Raw genomic sequence first — 12,215 nt, 5'->3', positions numbered from 1 at the left:
AATTTGGATACTTGGCAACTGGCATGTACTTATGACAGTTGAACTGTTCCGGGGTCATGTGATCACCATTTTTAACCTTCCCAGCCGGCTTCCAACAAAGTCAATGGGGGAAGCCATATTTGCTTAATGACTGAATGATTCACTTAACTGCAGTGATTCACTTAACAACTGTGGCAAGAAAGATTGTAAAATGGAGCAAAACTCACTTAGCAACTGTCTTAGCAATGGAAATTTTGGGCTCAGTTGTCATAAGTCAAGAACTTATTTGATTTTAATTCTCACTCAAACAGGCAGAGTGAAGAGACTATCACATATAATCTCTTAACATAAGACCGAGTTCAACTCCTGGTGGCTTCACAGGTATGTTCATGTATTTATCCTGGCAACTGTATGTTAAGCGTTATGTCTCTTATCTTCTTCCAGAGTATCTTTTCAATTTCCAAGACTAGCCCACAACCCTGGCAGTCTCCATCCAAGTTGTAATCAGTTCTGATCCCTTTTTCACTTTTCAAGATCAGCCAAGTCAACTTGGGGATGCTATGTAGCTGGTCAAAGTTCTTGCCCTAATAATATTTTTGGTGGGTCATAAGATATCATACTATTTTTTAATAATGTATTTTTCTCCAGGTAAGTACTGCCATATTTCTAGGACTTATATGGTTTTTTCCCTGTACACCTAAGATCCAATTTAGAATTAGAGAATTTGAAGCCAGGAGTTTGTTTCTAATCCCAAAACTAATTAATGGTTCTCGTACCTTTTTCATTTCAGTACTGTAATTTGGAGACAGAATCATATTACACTTGCTGTTTTTAGACAATTTACCAGAAGATCTCAGTAGACTTTCTGCCTGCTGCTGTTATAGCTGTAAACAAACCACTGTAATATCTACATTTATACATTAGACTGCAATTCCTATAGTACGTTATTAAGTTTTATTATGCAATGAGCACAGGAACTTTTTTTAACTGCCTTTCCTTAGCAGAACTTTACAGCTTAGCTACCTATCAGGAGTCTGCAAATCACAGAAAATTTGAATCAATTTTAACAGCTGAGCCTGCCGAGAATTATAATTTAGCAGGATACAGAGATTACTTCCCCTTGTCCTAGAATTTTAATATAGAAATCTAACTCTGTCTAGACTCCTAGAAAATTACTGTATCAAGGGGGGGGGGGAATCCACCTAGAAAAGCAGAGTTTTGTTTTTAATTGACTTTTTAAAATTAAATTACTTTTTTTTTAATTTTTAAAACACTGGTTAATTTGAAAATAGTCCATTTTATTCATCATTTATTTATTTATTTATTTTTAATGTGTTTTGGGACAAATGTTGCCTTTAAAACCAGTTTGCTTCAGTTAGGGGGGAAAAAAGGCATCAGGCTTATAGACTGAAACACGAAGTAAGACACATAAGAGCGAGGGAAGATAAAAAGGACAATGAAGAAATTAGTTTTTAAAACCAGAACAGGGTGGTGAGTCATAAACTGCCTTGAAAACAGCAGCAGCAGTAGCAGCAAGAACTTAAGCTAAGTTTTCCTAGCTACTCTTCTTATTTGAGTAGCAATCAGGCACTTTGGTCTCAGGCCTGTTGAATGAAGCCTAAAGTGTCTACTAGGACCATTTTCAAGCCTGGTGTTCTATTTGGCAAGGAGAGACAACGAGGTTTTAATGTTTTAGTGAGCTACTTCAACCTTCCCCAACGTAATACTCTTCAGAAGTTCTAGAGTAGGATGTATACTTTCCATTGGCTGAAAGGGCAGTTGAATTTTGTGTGAAAAGTGGAAAGGTTTAAAGTAAATAAAAGTTACCATTTTGCATCTAAAAATCCTCCTACAACTCCAATGTTAATCCCCACTTACTCGGGATTCTGGAGGCACAGAAAACACGATGTTGGGCTGTGTATGGTTTAGCATTTCTGCATTACACCTAGAATGGGAAAGCTAACTTAGGAAATTCACATGATCACTATGCAGGATCCAGGATGTACAGTATATTCAAAGTTAAGCTTGCTGTCAACGCTGTAAACATTGGATGTTTCCCACTCTGACAACTGATGAAAATCGCAGCCATTTTCTCTTTGCTTGTAACATGCTTTTTCTTCTATTTAGAAATCAGGTGCAGAAGGGGGGTTGGGATAAATGCTTGAGCTCAGCTAGCCATAATAATAAATGCTGCTTTGTGGGAACCCAAGGACGAATTGATAACGTTTTGGCGGGCTGAGGAGCTGGGGAGAAAGCCTGCGTTTCACGCTAATTGGAGAACGTAATTTATGACTGCTTGTTGGGGGTGGGAATTGCAATGTGTTACTTTGTATCCAGAGGAAGGGAAACTAGTTTCGGGTTCAACTATGTAGTACCAATACTGTGTTTCCTGAATAAAATGTTCTTTGAGGAAGAATTCTTGCCTTGAAGTTCTTTTGATGGGTTTCATCTATCGGAACCATGACACTTGCAGTGATTCAGCCCTCTGCATGTGTGCCTTCAAATCAGACTTGACTCCAGTCAAGGAGGCTGCCTTGCCATGTCCCTGCTGTTTTCTTGCAAGGATTTTAGAAGTGCTGCAAGAGAATGACTGGCCAAAGATGGGACTAGAACTCACGGCCTCCCTGTTTCTAGCCTGGTGCTTAATCCACTAAGCCAAACTGGCTCTGTTCATCCCTCAATAGTTAGGCATTTGGTTTAGTTCATTGTCACATCATCAATGGACTGTAAAATGTTAATGTAATTTGACATTTGACTGATTTTTGCTCTACAGCAGGGGTCTTCAAACTTGGCCCTTTTATGACTTGTGGACTTCAACTCCCAGAATTCCTCAGCCAGCCACGCCTGGGGCGTGCCTGGCTGAGGAATTCTGGGAGTTGAAGTCCACAAGTCATAAAAGGGCCAGGTTTGAAGACCCCTGGTCTATAGTGTGTCAAAAATACAGTTGGTAGATTTTTTTTTTGCATAACATATTTAACGTTCCTAAAAGTCAGAAAATAACATTGAAAATGAAAACAGTACGTGGTAGATGGGATATAAGTCCCAAGAAGTGAACTAGTGCCCTGCTGCCATGTACTGTATGTTAATGGACTCAAAAGAGAACTTTGAGGGTTTAACATGAGGCTGATTGGGAGCATTGTCAAGCCTCCCTCCAGGAGAGAATTTAAATCAGATTGGTACTTAAGTGGCTCATTTAGATTGGTGCTTGCATCGGGCTAAATTGTGGTTTAATTGATTGATAAACCTCTGTGAACACTCTAAGCCAAAACCAAATAAGCCGCATCTTGGCCTGATGCAAAGTTTGAACTTAGTGTCAGTCTAGGAGGTTGCTTGAGAAAAAGCCTGCGATCAAGGAGGCTTACTGACAGAAAAGCTTACTTTAAGCTTTTAAATAAATTTAATGACAAAGCATGCAGCCCACCTGTTCAGAGGCAGTTTTATATACACACTTGATCTAACATAGAAATAACCAAACTTAAAACTACCTGCAGTGTGCAGCAGCAACCAAAAAAGCTAATACAATCCTGGGTTGTATAAACAGAGGCATAGAATCGGGATCACGCGAAGTATTAGTACCGCTTTATAAAACCCTAGTAAGACCACACCTGGAATACTGCAGCCAATTTTGGTCACGTGACGTATCACAACTTTTCCCCCATTGCCTGCAATGGAGTAGGCGCAGTTTCGGTGTGACGCATCCGGCCCGTGGGCTGGCAGTTTGACATGCCTGATGTAGAGAGTTTGAAAAAATTCAGAGAAGAGCAACTAAGATGATCAGAGGCCTGGAAACTAAAACATACGAAGAATGGCTATGGGAATTGGATTTTGCTAGTCTAAAGAAAAGAAGAAATAGGGGAGACATGATAGCAATGTTCCAGTATTTGAGGGACTGCCACAAGGCAGAGGGGGCCAGGTTGTTCACCAAAGCACCAGAGGGAAGGACGAGAAACAATGGTTGGAAACTGATCAAAGAGAGAAGCAACCTGGAATTAAGGATTAATATGATAGAAGAAATTGGAGTACAAGATGTTTGGAGGGAAATTAATCCAGGAAAATTACAATATACATTTTATACAAACAGTCAAAAATCCTGATCCAGAATCGATATGATTTGGATGACATCTGAACTGAGGATAAATACGCAGGAAATTGAGATAGAACCAGGTACATGGGCAGATCACAACCCTTTAAAAGTGACATGGAGAGGAATACAAAAAAAATCAAGATGGACTTTGAACCAATCTATATTAAAAGAAAGAGAATTTATAGCAAAAAAAGAAATGAAATTTTTCTTCAAAGAAAACAAAAAAGAAGACACAACATTACAAAATGCATGGGATACAGCCAAAGCATACTTTAGAGGTATAGCTATAACATACATGGCAAAACAAAAAAAACAGAAAAGACAGCAATATGCACTATTAAAAGAAAAATTTGAAAAACTAGAATCAGAACTGCAAATGAATCTGCAAAAGAAGATTCTGAAAAGAGAAATGGAAACAATATAACACAAACTAAATCTGTTGGATTCAGAAAACTTGGCACAGCAAAACAATTTTTTTTTGAAAATGCAAATAAACTAGGAAGATGGTTAGCTTATAAACTTAAAAAACAGAAGGAGAAGAAAATGATAAATAATTTAGTAGATGAGAAAGGTTGCCTACAATTTAAAAATGAAGAAATAAAAAAGATAATTAAGGAATATTACAAGAAACTGTATGACATAGAAGAAATTCCAAGAGAGAGAATGATCCAATATTTGGAAGAAAACAACCTTCCAAGAATTTCAGAAATCTGTAAGATTATGTTAGAGGAAAAAATAACAATGATGGAAATAACAGAGGCCATAAGAAGACAAAAAAAACGAGAAAACACCGGGGCCAGATGGACTACCAACAGAGTTATATAAAGGTTTACAAGATATACTAAGTGAACTGTTGAAAGACGTTTGCAATGAGCTTTTGTTGGAGGTTAAACTCCCAAATACATGGATAGAAGCAAATATTACCTTAATACCAAAAGAAGACTCAGATTTGACACAGATAAAAAATTATAGACCGATATCGTTACTGAATGTGGATTATAACATTTTTACTTCAATAATGGCAGAGAGACTGAAAACTAAATTTATACATTCAGACCAAAATGTTTTTTTTTGCCAAAGAGACAAATTAAAAATAATTTAAGAGTGATAATGGATGTATTAGAATATTATGAATCACATCCAGGGAAACAACTGGCACTAATATTTCTAGATGCCCAAAAGGCATTTGATAATGTTTCCTGGCAATTTATGATTCAGCAATTACAAATAATGGACTTTGGACAGAATTTTATAAACATGATAAAAACAATACACAATAAACAAACAGTGAAAGTGATTGTGAATGGAGACTATGCTGAGAACTTTGAGAGAAGAAAAGGTACAAGGCAAGGATGTCCATTATCTCCATTGTTATTTATTTTCACTCTGTAAGTTTTAAATAGAAATATTAGACAAGATATAGAAATTAAAGGACTAGAAATAAAAGGCGAAACATATAAATTACAAGCATTTGCTGATGATTTGGTATTTATTTTAGAAGAACCTTTGGAGATGATTCCTAAACTATTGGGAAAGATAGAACAATATGGAGAAATGGCAGGACTGAAAATAAACAGAGAAAAAACCAAAGTAATAGTTACTTACAGTTACTTACAGATAAACAAAAAAACAAAAACAAATGTCGGAAAAAACAGAATTGCAGATAGTCAAAAAGGTCAAATATCTGGGAATATATTTAATAGCAAGATGTTCAACGATAAAAGAAGATAATTATATAAAACTATTGAATCAAATATGACTGGATTTGGAAAAATGAAAAAAACTTGCAATTGTCAACATTAGGAAGAATTGCTACAGTGAAAATGAACATATTACCAAAAATCTTATTCTTATTTCAAACAATACCTATAAGACTTGAGAAAAAAATTCTTTGAAGATTTAAATTTACTAATCTTGAAATTTATTTGGCAAGGAAAGAAAGCTAGAATTAAGATGAAAATATTACAAGATGTCAAGGAAAAGGTTTTGTCTACCAGAATGAGTTTTATATTATCAAGCATCAGTATTAACATGGGTAAAAGAATGGATATCTCTTAGAAATAAAAGGCTGTTATATCTGGAGGGGCATGATTTACAATTGGGGTGGCACGCTTTTTTATGGTACGGGAAAAATAAAGTCCATAAATATTTCCAAAATCGTTATATAAGAAATGCATTATTAACAACATGGGAAAAAATAAAATGTAAAATATATTTGAAAATTCTAGGGTGGTTGTCAACAATGGAAGCATTTGTACACCCAAATTTAGTGAACCTTGAACAAATCTGGACATATAGAGATATTCTAAACTCTGAATTTAAAATCTAAACAAGAAATAGAAAATCAGGGTATCAATCTATCATGGTGGGCACAGTTACAAATGCAAGCTAGATATGATAAAGATGTTAAACTATGGATTTTATAAGGAACAAACTGTGTTAACTTCTGATGAGAAATTAATTAAGAAAATGTATAATTTTCCATTAACTTTGAAAATGGAAAGTGAACAAGTTAAAGAAACAATGATAAGATGGGCGAAAAGTTTGGGATATAATATAGAATTAGAAAAATGGCAAAATTTATGGAAAAGAAATTACAAACTAACAATGTCAACTTCCTACAAAGAAAATTTATATAAAATATTCTATAGATGGTACTTGCCACCAGCAAGATTAGCAAAAATCTTTAAAAACATGTCAGATAGATGTTGGAAATGTAAACATAAGTCAGGCATTTATTATCATGTTTGGTGGACATGTGACAAAGTAAAGAGTTCTTGGGAAAAGATATATGTTTGGTTAGAAAAGATGTTGGGAGAACATGTAGATTTTAAACCTGAACTTTTTTTTATTAGGTATAATGCCAGAAAAGACTAACAAACAAAGCTTATATTTGATTTTGCATGTCACAACAGCGGCAAGAATTATATTTGCCCAATATTGGAAAAATGAAGGAATACCATCAGATGACGAAACAATTAAAAAAATACTAGAATGCGCAGAGATAGATAGACTGACTATGAGACTGAAAGAAAAAGAAGAAACGGAATATTATCAAACTTGGGACTTATTTTATCGATGGCTAGAGGAAAGAATAAAGGATTAGGAATTAAATATGCATTAGCAAATGTAAACTCAGGCAGCACGTTTGTTGAAAAATTATTACTGAATGTATGGGGAAAAAAACCAATAACATCTTTTACAAAAAAAAAGTTTTCCAATCCAACTCATAATAAACGCTCAATATTTAAAGGATAGGAAAGTCTCTTCCCAAACTGTTTGCTGAGTCCCTAGTTAATTTAGCCTAAAAAATAATAGGATGCCTTTATATTTTTTTTTCAGAGAGTTCAGTCTAGATCCCTTTGGTGGAAAGAGTTTGCACAGTGTGCAATTTGCACTGCATTTATCATCATCCATCCTCCTTTTAAAATGAAAGCCACAAGATTTTGATGAATGGAAGAGAGAGGTAGCCAATTTTGCTTTAGTTTTGAAATGAATGGCCGTGTTTGTTGCCCTCTGTTAAGGCACTGTTTTGTAGCTTATAATAGCAATTGCTTTCAGTCTTGACCTGAAATTGTTTGCTATATTGCTCCAAGCTCTTACAGTGATACTGCTTGGTGACTAAATGGGGAAGATAGGTGCAGGAACACAGCGTGCGGAGGAGGAGGGGGCCCAAAGAAACTAAGGCTTTCTATTTCAGATGCCATGTTGTGCTTGGTCTCCCAACTGTCTTTTCTGGTCTCACTGACTCTAGATTGAGCATCTCTGTCTCTCTGTATAAGAGAATATTGGAAAAACTCTTCCCAGCTCTTTGTCTCTTCCAAGTCATTCCCCAGGCAATTTCCTCCCTGAGGAATCAAGGACATTGATGTGTCAGGGTAAGTTGCCCAGGGTGATGCACACGGGGTCCTGTGTGCATCAGGAATAAGTAGAGGAAGAATCCAGAGAGGAAGACCCAGCTGGAGGTGAGCAGAACCAAGGGAGTCGTCTGCAGGATGGGGACTGGCTGATGCAAAGACTGCAGCTCTGGAGGGAAGGCAGCAAGGATTGCCAGATCCTTGGCTGGAATCCAAGAAGTCCAGGCAAGAGTTATTTTTCTCTCTTCTCATCTCTCCTCCCAGGCTACAAGTGACTTTCATCAGTGAAAGTACTGAGAACCAATGCATGCAGGGAAACAGGGAAACAGCCAAGAAACTCTAAAAAACCCCATTTGGAATTGACTATGTAAACCGGTGTAGGCATATTTTGTTTTAGTCAAGGCTACTCTATTGGAAATACATGTAATTATATATATAAAGGTTCCACAGCAACAGGTACCATAATTTAAAGGAGAAAATGTGTGTGCGTGTATAAAGGTCCTGTCTCTTTCTCACCCTCTGATGTATAGATCTTTTATCCACTGGGAATAATGTTACCCTTAGGAAGTTACTAGCATGGGTGGGAGGTGTCCGATGTAGGCAGTGATTAGGACTGTGCCATTCACTATTGGCTAGTAGATAACCTGAAATCCTTCTGAATTCCCTTCACGTGTGTTGGATGACAGCTTCCAGACTGGGGAAGGCTGGCATCAAGCGACCACCATAGTTGAGAATATCAGCATAGCACAGATTTGTTTCAATTTGGGAATTAGTATTTCACAAAGAGGAAATTTCAATTTTGCATGAGAAAGGAGCAAGAGATGTTCTATTCACACATTCTACTAAGTATCCAAACTAACAAAACAATAAACACTTTGAAGCCTTTTTTGGCTGTTAATAAGCGGGAGGAAAAAAGACTACAATAGAGAATTGCACCTAGAACTTGACAAGGTAAACATGTCTGGTTTTTTCCCACTGGGATTTTATAGTTGAGAAACAATGCAGTTTAGGATATATATATATTTAAAAAAGAATGTAATTTCTGTATGGACTTATGAAAAGTTTTTGACCCCTCTTTTGACTCATTGAAAAGATATGCACATGGAAATGGTTAGAGAGGGACTCTTTGTGTACAACTTCTTGGGAGTTTTGTTTGGGACTAATGCGGCTTTGCTTTGCCGATTTTTTTGCTAGCAATATCTTCTCAGGAATCTGCATCTCTAATAGTAGAGAATATCTGTAGTTCAGGGTTGAACTGTGGAGTTTTTGGTGCTCTTTGAACTTGGTTGTTTGCCTGCAGATGCTTCATGACCCAACTAGATAGCTTCATCAACACTAGTTGGGTCATGAAACATCTCCAAGCAAACAACAAGCTCAGACAGAACTCCACAGATCTGAATCCTTCATGTTACCTTTTTATCTTAAAGAATCCGCTTAAAACGGGTCCCTGCACAAGCTTTATTAACCCTTCTGATTTTACCTTGCCAATTACAAGTTATTTCACATGGTTTAGACATTTGTGACCCTCACTCTCGCTGGAGTTCTCCAGAAGAAGAAGAAGGTGAGGATGGTGTTTGCACGAAAGAAGACTAATTCCTGTTGCGGTTTCACCCCATCATTAGGCATTAAGCAACTTTAAAGAAGCAAATATTTTGTTTCCAAGCATTATACTTTAGAATGGTATAGTGCAGGGGTAGGCAACCTTGGCTCTTTTATGACTCGTGGACTTCAACTCCCAGAATTCCTGAGTCAGCATGGCTGGTTCAGGAATTCTGAGTATTGAAGTACACAAGTCATAAAAGAGCCAAGGTTCCCTACCCCTGGTATAGTGTCATACTTTACAACGATTTAATTAAAGGACTATCTCTATGAAATTCACTTTTAAGTATCAAAAATCATAAGAAAGAGCAGCAGGTGGAATGACATTGCCTATCAACAGTTGACAAATAGACACCCAACTGAGTAGGCAGATAAGGTAATCTACCACCATCTTCTCTGGTATAGTGAAATATATTGGCATTTCTACACAGATTCATACATTATTTCAAGTCTGCACCAATATACATAAATTATGTGCACGTTTTATGCAGATCTACATTCATTTTTTTCTAATTTGGAGTAATGCACGAATGCATAAATTGTCCCTCCTATGCGCCTCTATTTACACACACTAATGTTTTTCTTATCGATGTAATTATTTTTTTTAGAATCACTTAACAACAATAATAAGAATAACATTATTTCTGGATAATAATTTGAAAATTTTCAGTTTTTGAAAACTGGAGAAAAAGGATTACATATGATAGCATAGCACTAGTAATAGGCATTCTTTACATGACATGTTACTGGAATACACCTTCCAAAAAACCCTGTGGAAATTCTTTGGATTTAAAATACAATGGTTTGTAACAAAAAAAACCTTTAAGATAATTTAATATGCTGGATAAGAAGATAGGATAATAAGCCACTCAGGATTGCAGGACAGTGAGTTGGGTGGCAAATCAATCAATTTACCTTAAGAAAAGCTTCCTGAAGTCTCATAAGAGTCTACAATTCAAAGAATTGGTTGTTCTTTATTGCTATCGGTTGGCTAGATAAATATGACAACGACCCAGTGATTTCGTCTTGGGAAAAATTTAATTCCTGGAACCCAAGATGAAAATATGTGCTCGACCTCCTGCAGTATGGCATTAATGCATATTGGAAGAAAAATGAATCAGACTAAGTATCAGGTGCTTCCTTTTTGTTCTAAAAAACAGTTCTTAATTCTTCCCCAACCTCTAGTAATGCAACTAATTATTGGAAAAAACAATGAAGCCTAGTCACACTACTGTAGTACGGACAGACTAAATAATTCCAATATTTGGGTGTGCATGCATGTGTGTGAATATACAGGTAGTGCTCGACTTACAACCACTCATTAAGTGATGGTTCAAAGTTACAACAGCACTGGAAAAAGTGACTTATGATCAGTTTTCACACAACGTTGCAGCAGAGGCGTAGCATGGGGGGTGCAGGGGGGGCCGGCCGCACCGGGCGCAACATCTGGGGGGGCGCGCTCGCACTCGCAGCTCTCTGCCCCTGCCTGTGTGAATCCGATCCGAGCCGCCGGGTCGCCGCCCACTGTGGAGGGGGGGGCGCAAATTACTTGCCTTGCCCCGGGTGCTGACAACCCACGCTATGCCACTGCGTTGCAGCATCCCCATGGTCACATAATCAAAATTCAGGTGCCTGGTACTTGGCATGTATTTATGACAGTTACCCTATCCTGGGGTCATGTGATGGCCATTTGTAACTTTCCCAGCTGGCTTCCTACAAGCAAAGTCAATGAGGAAGCCAGATTTGCTTAACAATTGCATGATTCAATTAACAACTGTAGTGATTCACTTAACGTGGCAAAATCTTATACAATGGGATGCAACTCGCATAACAAACTGCCTCACTTAGCAAGGTAACTTTGGGGCTCAATTGTGATCATAAGTCAAGGACTACTGCACATATTTTTAAAGACAGGAAGGAAGAATATATCATATCAACTGTTGGGAAGTCCTTGACTTCTGATGGTTTGAAATGAAGTTCTTTACTGTTTTACAAATGACTCCAGTTTAACATCCGCCTTTGAAAGTGGAAGATAAGATAGATCAGCTCCACGTTAAATGCTTTTTCTAGGCCAATGTGTAATTTAAGCGGCTGTGGGAAGCTAATAGCTTTACAGAATGGCCTACTTTTGAAATAGGCAAGCAATTCTATTCCTTATGTTAAAATTACAGTATTTTATAAGACAAAATAAAACGGAATTCCTTCACTACGGTGTTTATTTATTGAAGCTCTGAGAGCTTCAAACCAAGTGAAATGTGAGATCTAATATTTGCAAATTGCTTCAAAATGAAAATGAGGCAATTGACCTCTGATCTCCGGAACATTTCTGTATTACTATTATTATGTCCAACTGGGTGCTGTTTGGAAAAATGGGTAGTTAGAGGTGAGCATTCAAGTTTTTTATAGGCAGGGAAGGTAGTAGAAAGAGATTTTTTTCTCTCTCTTTGTTTTTCTGCTCACTAATACTTCATGATATCCAGTGGTGGGATTCAGCCAGTTCGCACCACTTTGGCAGAACCGATAGCTAATTTTTTGTTGCCCAGGCCCAGAATGGACTTCCGGAAGCGGCATCCACACAGAGAACCGGTTGTTCACATATTTGAATCCCACCACTGATGATATCTAAAAGAAAGTTGTAACAGTATTATAGAAATACTTAGAAGGGAAGTTCAGTAAGGACAGATTTCCTTATTGTG

This window comes from Protobothrops mucrosquamatus, unplaced genomic scaffold (assembly GCF_001527695.2).
Source record: "Protobothrops mucrosquamatus isolate PMUCROS unplaced genomic scaffold, P.Mucros_1.0 scaffold531, whole genome shotgun sequence".
Taxonomy (NCBI): domain Eukaryota; kingdom Metazoa; phylum Chordata; class Lepidosauria; order Squamata; family Viperidae; genus Protobothrops; species Protobothrops mucrosquamatus.
The sequence above is the reverse complement of the archived record's forward strand: the minus strand, read 5'-3'. Positions refer to the sequence as shown.